The sequence below is a fragment of the Myotis myotis genome, unplaced genomic scaffold (assembly GCF_014108235.1).
Source record: "Myotis myotis isolate mMyoMyo1 unplaced genomic scaffold, mMyoMyo1.p scaffold_m19_p_13, whole genome shotgun sequence".
Classification (NCBI taxonomy): domain Eukaryota; kingdom Metazoa; phylum Chordata; class Mammalia; order Chiroptera; family Vespertilionidae; genus Myotis; species Myotis myotis.
Window position 1 is genome coordinate 20,048,679 of NW_023416317.1, and position 21,682 is coordinate 20,070,360.

At 40.6% G+C, this 21,682-nt stretch overlaps 1 protein-coding gene across 2 annotated transcripts in view; it reads left to right on the top strand.

Annotated features, from left to right (window-relative positions):
- Window positions 1-21,682, top strand: part of GRM7 (glutamate metabotropic receptor 7) — a 756,022-nt gene that overhangs the window by 224,025 nt on the left and 510,315 nt on the right. The window lies entirely within an intron of this gene.

Consider the following 21,682-nt stretch of genomic DNA (forward strand, 5'->3'; position numbering starts at 1 on the left):
CTATGCCCTCGTCTAGTGCATTTAAGAATTGTCTTAGTTCGTTCAGGTTGCAATAACAGAACACGATAGACTAGGTGGCTTAGAAATAAGGAAATTTAATTTTAGCAGTTTTAGAGGCTGAGAAGTCCAGGATCAAGGTGCTGTAGATTTGAAGCATGGTGAGGACTCACTTGTTCCTTGGTTCATAGAAGGCTGTCTGAGGGAGCCCTCTAGGGTCTCTTTAATAAGGGCACTCATCCCATTAATGAGGGGTCTGCTTTCATGACCCAATCATCCCCAAAGGCCCAAACACTTCATACCATCATATTGAGGGTCAGGACTTATAGGAAGTATTCACACTTATATTAAGCTCCAGAGAGTCTTACAACAAACACTCCAACATGATCCACTCTTCCATCTGCTTCTGATTCTTTCCTATCTCCCACCCAATCCCAATGAAAGGATAATTCAGCCCAGAGAGTGACTGAACACTTGTGGACATAGGGCACCTAGAGCTACTGTACTACAAAGATCAATGAGAGAGCGGAGTGGGGATTTATGGGTACCAGTACCAGTAAGCGGGGACCAGACCTCACTTCGGTGAGGAGTGCGACACGTGCTGCTGAGGGTGGACAGGGCTGGGAAGGGCAGGTGTAGCATCTCATTTGCAGATGTCTTGGCAGGCATTTCTGCAGTATGGTTGTATAATTTCTGCATTTTGTCCAAATCATATAGTTCTTTATCTTGACTAACAGAGTAAAACGACATAAAGAACAAAACACATAAATTATAAAAACTAAGTAATGATTTAAAATGCACTGAGTACTGAATATAATACAATTATAAGTTGTCTGTAAACAGATTAAAAAAGAAAGAAACCCTTATTCTGAAAGATAAAGTGACTTATGACCCATTAATCATTAATAATATATTATTATCTGTTTTAATATGATTAACTCTTCAAATTATATAAACTAATTTTGTCAAACTACATATTTCACCAGGATGACTTTTATTGAAAATGGTGATAAAATGATTTAAAAATCCCTGAGTGACTTAACCAATAATTATCTAACTTTATTCTACTTTGATAATACTTGTGAGCAAGAGATATTTCAGTGATAACATTTTAAATAGTTGGAATTAGTAAAAGAGCATTTCCGGCAATTGCACTTCTGGGAATTTATATGAAGAAAACTAAAACACGAATTCGAAAGAATATATGTACCCCTATGTTCACTGCAGCATTATTTACAATAGCCATGATTTGGAAGCAAGTGTCCATCAGGAAATAAGTGAATAAAAAATTGTACATTTACACAGTGGACTACTACTACTCTGCTGTAAAAAGGAAGACAGTTTTACCTTTTGCAGCAGCATGGATGGACCGGAAAACATTATGCTAAGTGAAATGAGCCAATCAGAGAAAGACACGTATCATGATTTCAATCATATGTGGAATTTAATGAACAAACCCAACTACCAAGCAAAATAGACACAGACTCATAGAGAGCAGGCAGACAGCTCTGGTGTGGGGAGGGTGGTGGGGTGGGGGTGCGGGTTAAACAAACAAACAAAAAGAGAACTAATGGACAAACAATGTGGTGATTATGGGGGATACTTGGTCAAGGTGAAAGGGGATTTTTTTGGTGATGGAAAAAATAAAATAAATTTTTTTAAAGGTGAAAAAAGAGAACATTTTCTGCATCTAGTACGTTATTTAGCAAACATCTGTTGAGGTAGATACCTGCCATTAGGTACAAGTGACTCTTCAAAAATAATAGCTGTTAACTCTAAGATAATTCCAATGGTGAAAGCAACTGATCAGCTCTTAGCAAAAATGTTGCAGGAGGCATCTAACCTTGAATATCAGCAGTAGGAATGACTTGGTAGCTATAAAAAAGCATCCATGGGGATTTTTAAAGAAGTTTCATTTCCCCTGTTGAGACACATATGGAAATTAGGCACCTTTAATCAATGTGAAATTAGTAAATCAAAATCACTATAACCAGAAACAGCTTATCTTTGAGTATGTCAGTGGTGAGTACCCAATCCACACAAGTGATTTGCACATTTTGTGTTCTTTTCATCTCAGTCTTCTTCCTTTTCTATCAAAATTTTCTTGTATTTATCATCACAGTAATGTTTGCCAAGAATCTTTAAAAACCTTCTTCTGTTTTTTTTGTTTGTTTGTTTGTTTTTAGCTGCTTAGGTGAGAATTACAGATGACTTAGAGCAGTTGGCATAATTACGTGGTGGTGTGCCTGTCGCTTACACTGCCTGAATGGCAACCACATGCTCTTCCTAAGAAAGCGGATGCCTAGTGGTTCTGGAATACACTGCATTAGGGATTCTCTTTCTGACTCATTCACTGCCCACTCCAGGTGGGGAGCGTCTCAATAATCAGTCATCAGCCTTGGGAATCAGTGCTTCCTGGATCTGCCTGTTCCTTTTAGAATAATATAAATGTCTTTGGATTAAGGCTTCCTTTTGCCTCATTGATAAAAATCTTGCCCACTTAAATCCTGTCTTCAGGTCCTTTGGTTTAGTCATCAATTCCTGCAGATCAACTTGCTGCCCAGCCCCACTGCCCCTGAGTTGGAGGGTCTTCATTTCACCCAGTCCTGTGTGGAGTATTTTCCTGGTCCGTTCAAATTGGATTACATCCTGGGCCCAGTTCTACTTCCTGCTGCCTTGACCTTATCATGACCTATTGTCTGTTCTAATGTAGCAATTTTGTGTCTATTTCTCTCCTTTCTACACACCCTAATCTGCTACTGCTTATTCCCTGGTGTATTACATAATCACTTGTGATGGAACTGCCATGTATATGATTGTTTTTATGGTGGGTTAAGGGTGTAGTTGAAGCAAAATGTATTATTAAATCAGAAGATATAAACTCTGACCAATAATAGTACTCCCCGACTCTGACAACATCATGATTAACGAATCATCCCAATGTCAGGAAAGTTAAAATGTGAAGTTTAGAATGTTTAGATTTTTTAAAAAAATGTGGTAATGTTTTTACCTCTAAAGAGGATAGCTATAGAAAATCTAGAATTATATGGAAAAAATCAAGGTTTGGGAAGGTTAGAACAGGTTTAGAAACTGGTTAATTCAGAATAATTTGGACTAAAATGAACTAATAATTGATAAAATATTATTATTTTTCCAGGGTGGGTACAAGCAAAATTTAGCTATTTTTCAATTTCTCAGGTCACACCAAATACACTCCTCCTAAATAACAAAGAGGTGGTTCTGTCTTTATTAAGAAACTCACTGTTTTAATTAAAAAATATTTTTATTGCTTTCAGAGAGGAAAGGAGAGGGAGAGAGAGATGGAAACACCAATGATGAGAGTCATTGATCGGTTGCCTCCTGTGTGCCCCCTATTAGGGATCAAGCCCCCAATCTGGGCATGTGCCCTGACTGGGAATCAAACTGTCCTTCTGCTTCTTAGGCCGACACTCAACCTCTGAGCATCACTGGCTGAGCAAGAGATTCACTTTTATTCAGGGCTCTGTCCCATCAAATTGAACAACTTTTATGAAGAGAAAGAAGATAGAAGGAAAACATAATATTTTAAGATAATTAAATATATCCCTGTTACAGTCCCACACACTAACCTAATGATACCTTTTGTGTCTAAAACATACCATCTTAGCCTAAGATGAATATTCTTTTTACCTGTAATATTTCCTTTCTTTCTGGTTTCATCTCACCCCTTGCATATGGCTTTCACTCTCGAGGGTTTTCATAGAGCATGTGTAAGATAAAGATTGCTTGTTGTGGGGAAAATCAGTCTGAGATTTTAAAAAGTATATTTGGCGAACAGAGTTTTAGAGCTTGCCTACAAATGTCTAAAGATAAGAAAGTCATAATCTCCCCTTAATCCACTATGGGCTGTAAGGCCTCATACCCAGGGGGGGGCTGTGTAAGTATTCTCGCCGCCAGCTGCCCATTGGCTTACTCTCTGCCCTTTGAGCTGCATTCAACATGCCGACATAACAGCCTTTAGTTGGCCTAATAAGGGGTGGTTTGCCAAATGGCTGTTTCATTTGCCTCCGTACTGTGTTAGAGACCTGTTGGCAGTGAAAATATTTACAGCGAGAGGGCTCTTCTGCTGCTGTTGTTGTTTGGTTGCTCACATCTTCTGCTGCTGTTGCCGTTGCTGCCATCTTTGTGATTGCTTCCTTCTCGGGGCAGTGAACCAGATAACCACAGTACGCCCCGAGTCTGTATCGGGAGGGCGAGAGGCTTGCCTGGCTCGTGTTGACGGAAATAGGGTTCATCCATGAAAATTGGCAACTGCATCGTCACCTTGCCCTCAGGTGGTTTCCTAATTATCCTTTGTTCTGTGCAGTGTCAGGACATAGAAGAAGAGAAAAACAGAATCCCTTTTACTGGCAAAGCCAACAGGATCAGGACGGACAGGGAGCCAAGGAAAGTCACCCAGGAAATAGCTCCACGGTGATGGCCAGCTGTGAGGATGTTCTGTTTGGGAAGGTTGCAGGTGGTTCACATGGCCTCTAACATTAAGTGAACTTGACTGATGATGGGCTCAATGATTTCTATCCCAAAGTAGGATGGCACCCTGGTCGTCTGTTAAAGCTGAAATTATTCTGAAAGTGCTGTCTGTTACCAGAACTCTGCACTCTGACTCCCACTTTTAAGTAGTCAATGGAGGTCAAGTGTGCAGCCCTCATGCATGCAACCGTGACCTGAAAACCACCCCTGATGCTTTAATTGTGGGGCTCTGGACAGCACAGTTGCCTTAAACACCCGTGGGAAACCACCAGACACAGATGAAACTGTGATGGTTTGTCAGCTTTGATAGGGGCCTGGTTTGGTGGATGAAAGAATGATTAGCCTTGGAAATGCCTGGTTATCATGCTTGTCAGTGGTTTATTTCATTTATGTCCTTTCACTGTTTCCAGGAGTGTGTGGGGTTTGGGGGTGAGCTGAGTTCATTACTATCTACGTCATGGGGAAGTGAAACAGATCCTTCATTCACAAACAGTTAAACCTCCCAAGATACAAAGTGTTGTCTTTTTAAAAAACTATTTGGGGTACCCATCTGCTCTCTCTCTCCCTTTTCTATCAGTTTATCTCTCTCTCGCTTCTGTGACTTCCCTACATTTTTTTTTCCATGGCCTGGAACTTGTAGTGTTTTAAAAAATGCACTTTGACACGATCTCTTTAAGATATTGGGAACAAGATGCTCACAGGCCTTTTTTAACGGGGTGAGTAAATCTGTTACCTGAATGTCCCACCTCAGAGAAGTCGTATAAGAGTAGGCCATGGTCAGAAGCCAAAAACGACTCCAAATTGGCATGGTGCTTGTCTTAAAAGAGTTCATCCTGTCCCTAAGAAGGGATGTCTCTTGTGAAATTACCCAACACTCTGGCATTGGTGGGCAGGTGGGAGGCTCACAGATCTCTCTCTCTCTCTCCCTCTCTCTCTCTCTCTCTCCTAAATGTCTGAGGGGAGGTCACCTCTCCTTGTCCCTACCATCCTCCACAGACACATCTGGGCACCACAGGGGTCAGAGAGAGAATCAGAACAGTCAGTGTGGAGAGGTCACCACCACTTCAAAGAAAATGGACCAGAGCATCTACCTCTAAGCCAGTGGTTCTCAACCTTCCTAATGCCGCGACCCTTTAATACAGTTCCTCATGTTGTGGTGACCCCCAATGTCATTGTTACAAATTGAACATAATTAAAGCATAGTGATTAATCACAAAAACAATATGTAATTATATATGTGTTTTCCGATGGTCTTAGGCCACCCCTGTGAAAGGGTCGTTTGACCCCCAAAGGGGTCGGGACCCACAGGTTGAGAACCGCTGCTCTAAGGACAGTGCTGTAGCTTCTCCTACAAATTACAATTCATGTTTCAGCATCCATTTTCCTCATCACCAATGACTTAAATGCAAGGTGGCTGCCTCCTACCGCAGTGTCAATCTTCAGAAAAGCTTCTAGTTAGAATATTCCATAGGCTGTATAAAGGTTTTTAGATTTATTTTTCTTAATACTAACTAGAAACATGTATTCTTTAAATTATGCATAATATGTCCTATTTTTCATTAGCTTTACATACAGTATAGAAATAGTAAACAGTATACAAATAGTACAGTATAAATGGTACCTAGAGGATAATAGTAAAATCCTATACAGTGGGGCCTTCATTTACGAGTGTCCCAACTAGCGAGTTTTTCAAGATACGAGCCATCTCTTGGCCGATTTTTTGCTTTGAGTTGCGAGCTAAAATTCGGGTTATGAGTCAGCTTCAGATACCCCACCGCTAGTTGGTGCAGCGAACGTCACAGTGAACGCCACAACATCAGCCCAGCATCACATGTCATTGTAATGGTGAAAATTGATTTGACATACGAGTAATTTGAGTTACGAGCTCCGTCACGGAATGAATTAAACTCGTAAGTCAAGGCCCCACTGTATAGTAAAAGCATAATATGCAAATTGTCCCCGCTCGCTATGATGTGCGCTGACCACCAGGGGGTGGCGCGGAACATGGCAGGCCTCAGTGACATGGTGCTGGCAGCTAGAGGCAATGGAGGCACTGCTGGCCCCGATTGGCCCGAACGAGAGCAAGACCGAGGCAGGATGGTGGAGCAGATGAGCAAGTGGTGCCAGGTCAAGGCAGGTGTGAGTGAGGGCCCGATTGCCCTGCCAATCACCCAGTAGATGGCGACCAGCGGTGGGGGGGCGGGGGAGGAAGGGGCAGGGCTGCCGCTCGGCTCCCAGGCACTGAGGGAGCCGGGCAGGGGGCCTGGCCCCATCACCCAGCAGGTGAGATGGTGGAGCAGGTGAGGGGGCGGCGCCAGGCCAAGGTGGAGTGCCAGATAGAGCTGCAAGGCTGGGGGTGTGAGCTGGGGCTGCGAGGCTGGGGTGTGAGCTGGGGCCTGATCTCCTCAGGCTACCCTGAGGGACTCCACCTGTGCAGGAATTTGTGCACCAGGCCTCTCGTAGTAAATAATGTAGTAAATATACTACACATGCACATCAATAAAATATTTTATTTCAAAACACAGAAGAAACTACTTTGTAATTTTCCAACATTTTTTTTCCTTCAACATTGTTTGCCTAACCCAAACGATCAGTTTCAAATTTGGAACATATTAGGTGACTTCTGTGCTAGAAGTGGAGAAGTCAGAGCTCCTTAATATGCTTATTGATTTTACTGTAGCAATACATTAAGATCAGAATGAGAAGTGGACCCTTTTCTATGAGGTACAATAGTGCTAGCCTGAGTCAATAGTATTCTTTAAAGTAGGAAGCACACACAATATCATCTCAGAGAGATAAAGGTGAAAAATGGCACAGGGAAGATAAGAAGAGTTCAGAATTAAATATTTGTATGGGGCCCTTCACTTAAAAAATTCTGGCAGCTGTAAAATAAAATGATAGCACTGGGTAGAAGTTGGAAGAAATTCTTTTCTTGGCATAGTACTTCTTCTGAAAATTACTTAAAGTATTGATCTCCTTGATTCCAACGAGATTGTGACTTATTTTTCAGAATATATTTATTCACTGTAAGAAACAAAATGCATCCCCATCGCTTTATTTGACATTTTAACTGGAAAATTATATTTTCATTCTATTTTATTTTCTGTGCATGAATATAAACAGGACTAAAGTCTGACTGCTGGAAGCCAGACACCTGGCACCCACAGCACATTGCTTCAAGATGCATGGGCTGATCATCCTGGCATTTGAATGTCCCGGGTTCTTTATTTGGGATGATAGTTTACAGATATAGGAGTTTTCCTGCCCTTGGTAGCATTGAAATCAAGAATTGTAACTTCTCTTTTAAAATATATATTTTTATTGATTTCGGAGAGGAAGAGAGAGAGAGAGATAGAAATACCAATGATGAGAGATCATCATTGATTGGCTGCCTCCTACATGCCCCACACTTGAATGTGCCCTGACGGGGAATTGAACCATACCTCCTGGTTCTTATGTTGACGCTCAACCACTGAGCCATGCTGGGGGGCAAGAATTGTGTAACTTTTTAATTGCTCAAGGTGGAGTAGGTTAAGGGAGCTATCTCTCCAGTCCATGGAGGAACATTGTGGCTGAAAAGAACCCAGGAACTTGAATAAACTATCACAAAGTTGCCTGTAAACTGAAATTGGGAGACATTTTTAAAAATGAATATGAAAATTATCCACATTAAAAACATTTGAAAGAGTTGTATGGGAGGAATTCTTGGGTGAACTTTTATGGATGTTCATAGCAGAAGAAGTGGGACGTTATAAAGCCAATACTAGTGGAAGCACAACAGTTTAGTGCCTGGAATATTTTCATGTAAATAGGGGTACTGTTTGGGAATGATTATAGGGTAATCCTAATGAGAGTGTACTCCCAACTTCATTTATTATTTATGGTCAACATATGCTTCATATTCGATTAGGGCAGTGGTTGGCAAACCGCGGCTTGGCAAAGCGTGGCTCATGAGCCACATGCGGCTCTTTGGCCCCTTGAGTGTGGCTCTTCCACAAAATACCTCCTTCTGCACATGGGCCATGAAGATTCAATCGCACTGGACGTGCGTGCCTGCATGTGGTATTTTGTGGAAGAGCCACACTGAAGGGGCCAAAGAGCCGCATGTGGCTCGCAAGCCGCGGTTTGCCAACCATGGGACTAGGGGATTATTGACCACTGACTATGTCTTCTTTCCCTTCATGGCAATTGTTTTAAAGATTGATTAAATCACATCTAAATTTTCAACTGTATCTACTTATCCATTCCCTGGCCTAGAGATGTACATGGCCAACCTTATCTATCCTACAAGATTGTAGCAGGTGATGGCTACTCTGTTTCTATTTCTTTCTCTTCTTAGTAGTAGACCTAAGTTTTATTGGGGGGAGGGGCAACAATGTACATGGCTAAAATAATACATTTTTCAAAATTAGTTTCTGGCCTGGCTAGTGTTGCTCAATGGTTGAGCATCAACCCATTAACCAAGAGGTCACAGGTTCAATTCTCCGTCAGGGCACATGCCCAGGTTGGGGGCTTGATCCCCAATAGGGGGCATGTAGGAGGCATGCAATTGATTTTTTCTCTCCTCATTGGTGTTTCTATTTCTCTCTTCCCATTTTCTCTCTCTAAAATCAATAAAACATATAAAAATATTTTTGCAACTAGATGTGACCATGAGAATGGGATAATGATATATAGGTGGCTTTGTTGTGTGCAAAGCAGAGAAGGTGCCTTGGAAGGATTTCAACCAACTGGAAAATGTGTCCCTGCCTCTTTTTCCACATCTCCCATCTTGCTACCTGGAATGAGTCCATAATTGATGGCACTCTGGCAGCATCTGGGCTGCTAAGTGACATCGAGGATGGAATTGACATGCTAGGATGGTAGAGCAGAGAATGCCAAGAACCTGGGTCTCAGGTGACCATGGCACTGCTGTGCCCACTCTGAACTATTTAACTAGCTACCTATTTTACCTATTACTCTATTTTAATAGAGTAATAAACCTATTTCTGAGCAACTATTTTTTTGTGTTTTCTATTTTTGCAACCTAGCCACTTTATAATTGATATTGCTTAAAAATAAAAATGAGGCTAATTTTGAAATATAATACGCAGAGGAACTGAACACTTAGAACAATATGGATTTCGGGAAACTTCTCTGTAGGGTCTTATCAAAAGACATGATTCCAGTTGTTTCTCAGTAATATTATGACAATGCAGCTTTTGGTAAATTAATTTCCCTTTCTGAGCATTGTTTTCTCTGTAAAAGTAGAGATCTGACTCCATCAGCACTAACATCCATCCTTGACCATTCGAGATACCTTGTCCTTGAAACCTGGCATCTAAGGGATGTATATATATGAAAGCCAAGGGCCCGGAACAACCGGAACAACCGGTCGCTATGATGTGTACTGTGGCTGGCCAACCGGCCCGATCGGGGGGCAGCCTATCCCCCCAATCAGCCCCCCCAACCCCAATTGGGGGCAGGGCCTGCTGGCCAACCTCCTGTACTCCCTACCCTCTGCCAGCCCTGCACAATCAGCTCCCATCGGGGTGGGCTGGCCAGACCCCACCCGTGCACAAATTCGTGCACCGGGCCTCTAGTAAGATCATAAAAAGGGACAAATGTCCAAGTCCAGCCAAGACTTGCCTCAATTAGAAACCCATGCATTATGAAGGGATTAGCAGCTTCATATCCACATCTTTCCTGAAGCAATCTTGTTAGAATACAGCTTGCAGTGCTGCCACTGATGACATTCTCTCTCCCCTCAATCTTCACGGGAAGTAGTCAACCAAAAATGCAATTACAAGTAAAAAACGGCACCGTTGTGGTAATTGGACGATGATATGGTGTCAGGGAATGTGATAGCAGAATTTGCAGGATGTTGGGGAAAGAATATTAAAAATGGGAAATTCCAGGACAAATCGTTATTTTCAACATTATGCAGTGAAGATAACCCCGCAGGCTACTTCAACCTGAAAAACACCTGGGCGATTTTACAGGAGGTATTTTTTCACACACATATTTTACCCAGGAACAGTCTCTAGATTCTAGGTCCCAAAAGCTCCAGCTAAAATAGAGATGGGTAAAAAAGGTTTCTTTCCAAAAAAGGGGGGAGGGTCTAATGAAAAGGGTGAATGAAGAGCCCATTCACACTCTACTGGCTCACAGTCTCCAGTTCTCTTTCATGTAAATTTAAATATTTCACAGTTATATCAAGATCTATTAATCCTGGATGAACTTCACTAACATTTAAACCTCTGGCTAAGACTCTACCCTTCCCAAAGTTTTACCATTTGTTTTCTCTTTCCTGTGCTTTTCCCATCAAGGAACTAGGAGGAAAGACAGAGAGAAAACTAGACAAATGCCCAGCTTAGCATCTCCCCCTAGGGCCTGTCCTCTGCAGGCAGGGGGGCCCTTAGTAACAAAGAGAGCAATTCCTTACATCCCAGAACAGCAGGGAATAGGTGCTTCAGGTACAAGATGAATCCATGAAAACCTTTTGTGGCAGAGACCTTTTTGCAGAATCAATGACACTTTATCTAATTGAATCGTTGTGGAGTGGTGCTGGTATCAGAGTGAAGGAGCCTCTTCATTTGTTATTACTCAGGAGATATTTGGGACTTAGTGACTCTTAGGGTTTCTGTTTGTGGATCACCTAACTATTCTTCCAAGAGCATAGTACTGGGTGTTAGGGAGATTTTGTATGTTTCATTATTCTGTATGAGTAGTTATACTATCAGAAGAAACAAAATTAATTTAGAGAGGTATTATCTTATTTTATCATCTCCCCCTATCCTTTTCTCTAGGTATAAATCAAGTGGAATTATGGGTTCTATCCTCAAGCCATATAAGTCTCTACTTTCTTCAACAGAACCCCACATCTTAGTTGAGCCGTGGGCAAACTACGGCCTGCGGGCCGGATCCAGCCCGTTTGAAATGAATAAAACTATTGAAATAAAAGACCGTACCCTTTTATGTAATGATGTTTACTTTGAATTTATATTAGTTCACACAAACACTCCATCCATGCTTTTGTTCCAGCCCTCCGGTCCAGTTTAAGAACCCATTGTGGCCCTTGAGTCAAAAAGTTTGCCCACCCCTGTCTTAGTTACTCTGTGCATTTGCTTCCACCACTCTCCACCCCAAGAAAGGCTTTCCTTCGGATCTTTACCAAGGGATATCTGCCTCCTATCTTCTAAGTAGCTTAAACCACCCTTGGTCACATCTTCTCCAAACTTACAATGTTACGGGTTTTTTTCCTCCTCAGTGACCTTTCAGTAATTTGTTTAGTACAGTTTCCCCCACCCAGGTTTCTGAGGAATGATAATTATACAAGACTACAATAAAGATTCGGGAGGGGAAGGGTTATGACCAAACATACTTTGTAAAAGCCACATAGTCCCTCTCCCGCCCCCCAATTTGGTTAGTGAAAACACATGGGTGCACTCCTGGAGTTATTTATGCGTTCTTTAAGCAGTTCTTAGATGCCTACAAGCATGTCAAACTCATATTAATTCACAATGGAGACTACATTTTTGCTGTGACACGGACCGAGTTACCTGTCTGCCAAATGACAATTTACTTACCTGCCTTGGTCCCTCCCAGAGAACCTAGATTTTTTTTTTTCTGGCATCTGGGCATCCATCCTCAGAGGTTGGGTCATAAGCTAATCATGGCAGTCTTGTTTATTTTTGCCAGTGTTTGTAGGAGGGAAGATCATGGGACACAATTCCAGTCAATGAGATGTCAGAGAAATATGATGAGGAGTAGAACATTTTAGAAAAACAAAATTCCTTCTGGATTAAAAGCCAACTGGATGAAAAGAGAAAGCCTTTGTTTATAGAGGCCCCTACTCCTGCCTTTCCATTTTAATGATGCCAGGTGACACATGATGAGAGCACCGGGAACCGCCTCTGAGTCTGAGAGGAGCTGAGAGAACTTCAGAGAAACAAACCAATGCCCCTGCATTGCCAAGTCACCAAACCAACCTGGAAAGCAGCTATTTCCAGATTTATTTAGTGATTTTGTTATGTAAGTCACTATTAATTGAGTAATATGTTACCTATGGCCAAAAGCATCTTTGCTCATGATTTTCAAATTCCAATAAAACTCTAACATTTGTATAGTCCTACAATGATGGGATACATGAAAGAAAATTTAGACACAATTTTTTTCCTCAAGGAGTCTGGTGATAGAAGAATGAGATGAAAGCTGAGTAACAAACAGCAAAGAATGATGCGTAGCAGGAGAGGGGACCCTTTGCTTAGAATCAGGGCAAATACCCCAAAGACATTTTCATATAATCAATCTGGATATTTAAGAAGTACTCCTAGAATTTAAATAAGCAAAGGTATGAAGTAGGTATTTCAGACCTATGCAAAGCAAGAAAAGGCCACAGAGAAGTAAATAAATTTGTCCTACAGAATTAAAGGTGGTGTGGTAAATTACAGATATATTTTGGAATAGATTGAATGTTTTGTGTGTGTATTTTACTTGGTACCTTATCTACAGTACCATCTAAGTCATTCTCTTTTTAAACTGTTTTGTTTTCTTCATAGTATCTATCTCTCTCTGTGTGTGTGTATTAGATTATCCTATCATCTAAAGCTGGTTCCTCATTAATTATCACATTTATTGTATTAAATTATATAGATGTTTAAAAAGTGGGTGATACACTACTCGAGTAATCTTGTATTATCTGAATTAAATGGTAGAAAATTATTTATCAAGCAAAAATCTTATGAATCATCTTTTTGTTTTAACAGATAGTCACAAACTGCTTGTTTAGTCAAAATGTGAGCCATATGAAAGCTGAAGCAAACAGCATTGCTTTCCCCCCTCTTGATAAGGGTGAAAGACTAAAGACTTTTTTTATCAAGTAAGCGTCTTTCAGGGAATCAAAGGATCAGTGCAGATTCGACCTCGTCTTCGGAACTTCTATATCTGCAGCCTCCTCCAAGGAGAATGAATGTGCTGCAGCCCCACCAGCCCCAGAAGTGGCTTCTGAATCACGAAGCGGCGATTACATCACGCTCAGTAGCAATCCTGTTAAGTGCACTGTGTTGTGCCCTCGCTCTTGGAAAAGTGGAATTCACGGAGGGCATAGCACACAGGGTACCACGATATTCAGTGAACTGTAACTCTCCATTTTCAACCATCCCAAATAATCAAGATTTGGGGACCACAGCATACTTAAAAAGGTGGCAGCAGTTCTCAGAGAGAAAATAAGTTTGGATTTAATTTCAGTTTCTCCTGGAAAAAGTCTTTCTTCAGCGGAAGAAGCTCCCGCCTGTGCCCTGGTAAAGGGCTGAGCATCTGGGCAGCATTGTCGCCGTGCCCTCTGCTGAGAGCCCAGCTGAGGGAAGGTGCCTGGGAAGCACAGGGGGCTTTGATACCTGGGAAAGCTTGGCCAGTGGAAAGGAAAACATGAAAAGTCTAGAGAAAATATGGAAACCATGAACTGTATAGAGCCGTATATGCCATTAAAAGCATCTCCTTTCATTGGCACTTTGGGATGTGACCACGGAGTTCTGGCTGCAGCTGTGCTTTTACGGACACCTCTAGCCCAGTGATTCTCAACCCTGGTGATTTTACATCCCCACCCCACCGCGCCCCAAGGGTTTTTTGCATTGTGTGCAGTCAAGTTGACTGTGACAGCTGCAGGACTTGCTTCTGGCATCTGGTGCCAGAAGTCAGGGATGCTGCTAAGCATCCTGCCACAGCATAGGATTAGCTGACTTCGTGTGTCAGTGGTCCTACGGTCGAGAAACCCCGCTTTACAGGGATTTGGAATTTTTATTGCTAGTGGGATATCTCAGAAGTCGTGCATTAATGTTTAGTAAGGGAAACTTCAAGGCGTACACTCTGGTTCTGGCGGCCTGAGAGAGAGATCTAGGATCATATTTAACAAACATGAGAAATATTTTTAAAAACCACTTCAATTACTTTTTGTTTCTTAAGACATGGTGATTGTGAGGGAGACTGGCCAGAGATAATTCATAGACATGTAGGATTATCGAGGACCCTGAAAGGTCATCCAAATAATTTTCCTTCTTTTCATCTTTCTGCTCCTCTAGAAAAGTACATGCTAATGATTTCTGTGTCCTCATTTTGGGAGGGCAAGGTCTCTATTGTGCTTTGTCATCGAATGCTCTGGAGATATGGATGGAGGTATTTCTCCATCTCCAGAGGCCTCTGCGTTTTTACTAGATATACACACAAATGCAAAGACAAAGGAAAAAGTTGCAATACTTGATGGTAATCTCAGTCATGAGTAGTTTAAAGTTGAGTGAAACTCTAGATTTTAACCTAATTGAAGATCTTTACTCAGTACTTTGAGATAAACAAATGCTATCAAAAATTAGAGTTAAAGTCCAGCCATCCTCATATGAGCAGAGATGTTAATCTAGGAAACAGATATGTAAAAATCGGAGAGAATGATGCTCCAAAGAATGATCCTGAAAGGGTTATTCGGCCATTTCCCTGTTTTAGGGATCCATATCAATAAAGCTTAATAAGAACTAAGAGTGAAATGACTGCTAACTGTGAACTTAATAATGCCCCACGGGAGTTCATTAATATCTCCACAGGTACACCGAAGCATTGTCTTAATTGCACATGATACTTCCAAAAATTGCCTTTTGCAAGTTTTGTGGGAACTTCCCTCCGGAACAAGTGTCAGTACTTTTTGTGTTGCCTTTCCTGGCCATGCAACTTCCCCCGAACATGGACCCAGAGCTCCCCTGCACCTTTCCAGAAATTAGAAGTTCCCAGGTGACTGACCTTGTCATAGGTACTGCCCTTGTGCTATCAAGGGAAAGAAGCTCAAAATACATGAAACCAATTTCAGATCTTTCATTTTTTTCTAAATAATTGATTTCTTCTTTTTATAAATATTTAGAAATTTATGTTTATTAGAATCAAGTTTGTGTGGAGTAGTGGGGATTTTTAAAATATTTATGAATATTACTGTAATCTAGTCCACATCTAGACTTGGGTCTTCAGCTATTTTGACACAAAGATGATGGCTAAAGGGGTGTGTTTCCAAGCTCATGAGATCCCTCAGCCTAGAGTTTGACTGTAGTGATTATAAGATGAAATTAAATTGAGAAGCGTTTGATCTTGTCCACACTTGGGAAATGAAAATTCCATCGCATACTGATGATATTTTATTTTGTATATATTTGAAATTACAGAATTATTTTCTTTAGATTCTCTTTCCTTTTTCTTTCTATTTTGATTTGGTAATGGCAATCTATAATAATAAATGCGTAATATATTAATCAGACCGAACGGCCAAACGGCCTTCTGGAAGACCTTCCTGATGAAGCCAGGGCCGCCGCGTCTGTGAGGACCGAATCCCTTGCACGAATTTCATGCATCGGGCCTCTAGTGTTAACATAAAGTCATTTTCCTGGAACTGAGGATACTAATTCCATCTCGCATCTGATAGCCAAGCCTGGTTCCAGATGGGAGAAAAGCTATGGAGACAGCAGGGCAGAACCACCCTGTTTAAAATGAGAAACCCAAGGGTGTCTTGAAGCCTTAGATTGAACTCTGGGCACGGTGGTATACGTTGCCTGGAGTGCTAGGTCTCAGGCCTAGGAGAAATAAGAGTGAGAAGCCTAAATGACTCCGTAGGTTTTTTTACTTTTGAAGCCTCATCTAATGTCAACTTGTCCTACATCTCAGTGACGAGGAAGGAAATCCCAGGGAAACTCATGCCAAGGTAGAGAAAGGGCGAGAAGAAGTATTTGCTACCCTGCCGAGAGCTGCCTGACCAGGGCAGGGGTGACTTCCACGTGCTGTGGAAGCCACACTGTGTATATAAGGGATTCTGTTTTCTCAGGGTTATTCCATTCATTCATTTACGGGCTCATTTTTTCATTGAACACATACTGATCAATCAGGCTCCTGTTCTGCCCTGGGTACAGTGCTATCCAGTGGTGATAAAATGATGAGTAAGGTAATTGCTCTCCACAAGGGGAAATAGTCTCCCAGAAAGGAAAGAATAATAAACATATAGTTTTACATGTTTAATGACATGTTGTGACACTTGTTACCAAAGAATACTGTGGTGTTCCAGAAGAACTGATCAACTGACCTTGGTATAAACTCATGCTTTCCAGGGCTAACTTGGGCAAGGTCAGGAGAGAGCCTTGAGCTCCTCCTAGTGACTGGTTTGTGCCACTAATTAGATTTAGTTTTACTTGTGATTATTATTATTATTTTTTTAGTTCATCAGAAGAATTCAGTCCCCACAACGACTTGCATTGGTGAGACTTGAAAGTTTTTACGAGATGTAGAGGATATAAGTTATTTGAGTGTCCATTTTAATTATTCTTGAAATTAGTTTTCCCCTAGTCTTCTTTCTCTTAGATTTACAGGAATTCTTAGGGCCTTAAACATATATGTATGTTAATTAGAAACAGTGTGAATTGGGCTCCCCCTCCCCCCTATTTTAAGAATAGAATATAGGATTGGCACATGTTGTATCTGATGACTTGAAGAATGATGGTCTTGCTGTTTTTGTTCCATTTGTTTCTCAATGTTTAAAAAGAGGATAGTTGACTGCTACATAACTTTTAAATGATGACCAAGATGTGAGAACTACTATGTTTCAAAAACTTGATTCCTTGAAACTGATTTTTCATCTTGCCATCACCTGATTCATGTCGTAGGAGAAAAAATTGGAAAAACTGAGATTTTTGTTTGCAAAGGATAATCTTTGAAGGATGGTAATTTTTCAGCTATTTGAAGATACTCATCTTAATTTGACTATGCATTTTAAGATAAGAAATTAGAATAAATGTTAGTTGATTTTAAATGCTTATTGTAGAGAAATAGGAAAAAGACAAACCATTTCCATTACTATCGTTCTTATTTTCCTGCAAATTCTAGCTAATGTAGTTAGAAAAGAAAACTAAATTAAGTCTTATAATGTGGCTTGCTTACCTATAAATCCCAAGAAAATAAACTGAAAGCTATTAGAACTAATATGAATTTTAACAAGGTTGTAAGTCATAAACTAAATATACAATATTAATAGATTCCTACATACCCGCAACATATAAAAATAAAATAAAAATTTGATATCATTCGTAACGTAATAAAAATAATAATTATCTAGAAATAATGTCACCCACATGGAGACAATGATAAAATTTTACTAAGAGAAAAAAATGAATAATGGAATGGGTGAAAAACATTTTCCCATAGGGAATAAAACATTATAAATGTATCAATTCTTCCCAAATTTTATATATATATATATATATATATGAAATTCTCATCATAATCTTAATGGAACATTATTATGCTAAATTGAAACATTTGTGCTAAAGTTCAGCTGAAAAGTTAAACATGTATGATTGCCCATGGTCCTTTTCGAAAGAACAATTATGAAGAGAGAAGGTGTTCTAATTAATCTAGCCCTGCCAGGAGCCGGTCCATCCTTGCTGTTTCAAGGGACCTGGCATACATGGCATACTGTTCTTAATATGTTTGCTCACCTTCTTGGCACTATGTGTTTTAACCAAGGTCACCTCTCTGAGAAAGGTTGTTTCCCCAGGTAGGGATTTTCCCCTGAAGTTAGATAGGGAATAAAACCCCTTAACTAAGTGCCAGGCGGGTAATTAATCACTTTAACAATCATGCTTAAGCTACATAATCTTTACTCCCTGGAATGGAGATAAGAAACGCCCTAACCTTTGGAATAGAGATTGATAGGATTGGAATCAACTGGTATAAATACAGATGTAACAAGACAACAGAACCCACACAAAACCTACACACAGAACCTAGACACAGAACCTACACAGAACCTAGAGACAGAAGAACTTCGCTAGAGAGAACATGGCAAAAGATCCTGGACAGAAACTGGAGGCAGAACCTAGAGACAGAACCTAGCGAGAGAACATGGCAAAAGATCCTGGACTGAACCTGACTACAGAAATTGGCAAGAGAACCTGACTAGAACCTGGTGACTGAACCTGACTGGAGAACCTGGACAGAACCTGGCTGGAGAACCTAGCAAGAGAACATGGACACAGAACCTGGCTGGAGATCCTAACCAGAACTTCGCTGGAGATCCTGACCAGAACTTGGCTAGAGATCCTGGCTAGGCTGCTGATCAACTGAACGCTGTCTCCGTGTCCTTCTTTCTTCACTGACTCCGTCCACACCTTTGGGGACCCCTGGACCTGCTGGGGTTGGACCCCAGCATAGCCCTAAAAATTCTAAGTTTATAAAAAGGAAAATAGTACAACACTGGCCCAATACTTGGTCACAGACAAGTGAAATAGCGGAGAATACACCCCAAGACTGGAGGATAGTTAAAGGCTTTCATAGTGACAAAAGATGGCCTTGCCTATCAGTATATAATGAGTATTTAACGTATGGTGCTGGGGCAAGTAGTTAGCCATGTGGGAAAAATGTATATAGATGTTTGCTTTGCCTTATAGTACAACCTCAAGTAATTTCCATATAGGGAAATATTTAAGTGTCAACCTGATTTATTTCTGTCACTTTGGTGAGGGAGAGTCTTCACCAGTAATCTAAGAAAATAGTCATTTATGTCCACAAGGACTTGAATCAACTGTCAGAATATTTTTTTAACTTCTAGTGGTAATGGAAACTTGAAATATGTTTAAACATTTAACAATGAAGATTAGGTTTATCTTAGGCTTAGTTAGTAGAATATTATGCAACCAGGAAGTGAGAGAAAGAGAAATGAAACTAGGGAAGGGAAGAAGAGATTAAGATTCATGTTAAAAAATATTTTTATTGATTTCAGAGGTGAAGGGAAAGGGAGAGAGAGATGGTAACACCAAAGTTGAGAGAAAATCATTGATAAGCTGCCTCCCATACACCTCATACAGGGGATCGAGCCCACAACCTGGGCATGTGCCTGACCAGGAATGAAACCATGACATCTTAGTTCATAGGTAGATGCTCAACCATCGAGCCATTCCAGCAGGGCAAGACTCATGTTTTTTTGCTTAGTAACATTTATGTGCATACCCTCATGCACACAAAAATGATAAAGCGGTATAGCAAATGTTAATAGGGATAAAGGCATTAAAGTTATTTTCTTGTTTCGTGTCTTTAATTTTTTAAAAATAATGTATATTATTATTTTTCTAAATAAAAGTCTAAACTGTAAACAAATATGATGGCTTATAGATGTTTTTAATTCTATTTGATACTCATCAATTGCACCATTTTTGTGTGATAGGCAAAAGTTAATGATGTAAGAGTAAAGAATAATAAAATAAGATGAAAATTTAGTCTTATGAAGATTAAAGCTGTTTTTTAAATTGGAAAAAGGAAGATTCAAAGAGATATGGAACATTTATTTTTCTATAGTTGAAGTTTTATTATACTAAGTTATCGTCATCAAAAGATCAATTCTGCATTTCCATTGGAGACTGGCAAGAAAAAGGAAGTACAGTCAGAGATCAAGGAGAGTGTGGAAGTTAATCACTAAAGATGACTAATAATAATTTGGTCAGTTGTAGGTACTAGTTACAACACACACTTCAAAATAATTACTCCATAGGCTTAAACATTAGTTTGAAACCAAGTAACTACATATGCAGCCTCATAGCTAAATAAGTGCACAGCAACACATGTAAGGTTACATACATTCTTCCAGTCCTTCATCCCTAATTCTAGGAGGGATATTCTTATAGCCTCAATATGCATTTTTAGTTTAGAAATGAAATCCAGTCAGTCTTTCATTCCTTAGTCTAGCATCACTTAAGTCTCACTGGATATAGGGTGTTTATATGACCCTAAAGGGACATATGAGTCTTAAGCGAGGAGATATTTCTTGTTTGTAGTAGGAAGGATGGACCACAGATAGGGCCCATTTTCAAAGGGTGCATGGAACTGAGGAAAGAAAGCTGCTTCCCCAGGGTTTTCATTACTGAAATTTGGGGCACAGTTTTGAAAATGCATTTGCATTGGGGCACTTTACAATTCTGATATTTTGCAGCAGCTACATAAATGCAGATTCAAGCAGAGGGCTGAGTGTATCTTTATTATCACTCTTTCAAACGTAGAAAGGGATTTTGGCAGGAAAGACAGCTGTGCAATTGCATGAAGCTTTTCCATTTCCACAAGTTGAAATTGATGTAAATGTGTTGATATGCTTGGCTTCTTTCTTTTTTATTTCTTGTAAGAAAAGGTCTCTCTCCACCTCTCTTTCCCCTCCCTCCTTCTTTCCCTCCCTCCCTCTCTTCTTCTTTACTTTTATTTTTCTGCCCAAAGCCTTTATTCAGTTGGTATTTTCTTTTTCTAAAATTATAACCTCAGAACTATAAATGAAACATAGGGAACTCAGTCTATGAATATCTATAATAATAAAAGCGTAATATGCTAATTAGACCAGACAGCCGAACAAACCTCTGGACGTCCTTCCGGATGAAGCCACAGCTGCGGGGGCCAAGGCAGAGGCAGTTAGGGGTGATCAGGCAGGCAGGCGAGTGTTTAGGGGTGATGAGTCAGGCAGGCAAGTGGTTAGGGGCAATCAGGCAGGCAGGCAGAGGCAGGGGCAATGAGGCAGGTAGGCAGAGTGGTTAGGAATGATGAGGCAGGCAGGCAAGCAGTTAGGGTCAGGCAGGCAGGCAAGTGGTTAGGGGGGCTATGAGGCAGGCAGGCAAGTGGTTAGAGGCAATCAGGCAGGCAGGCAGGCGAGTGGTTAGGAGCCAGTGGTCCCAGATTGTGAGAGGGATGTCCGACTGCCGGTTTAGGCCACCCCATAGGGCCTAAACCGACAGTTGGGTATCTCCTGAGGGGTCCAGGATTGTAAGAGGGTCCAGGCCTGGCTTAGGGACACCCCCTCTCCCATGCACAAATTTTGTGCACCAGGCCTCTAGTATTTATATAAGCTTTAATATGGCATTTAAATAAAATGTTTGAACAACAGCTGAGAGTGACCTGTAAAATAATGTGTCAGTAATCAGTGCTATGGACAGAAATTGGCCTGGACTCTAATAATCTATGGTCCTTCCTTGTTTTATGCTTATTATTAAAATATTTTAGTAATAATTCATTTAAGTATCATAGTTAATAGTTCAGAAATTTGCATTGGCCAGTTTAAAGTTTGAGGACCTACAACCTTATGACCTGAGATAAGGTCATATTCTATTTTCAAGTCTCATCTCCTCTTTGGTAAAATGAGTTAATAATA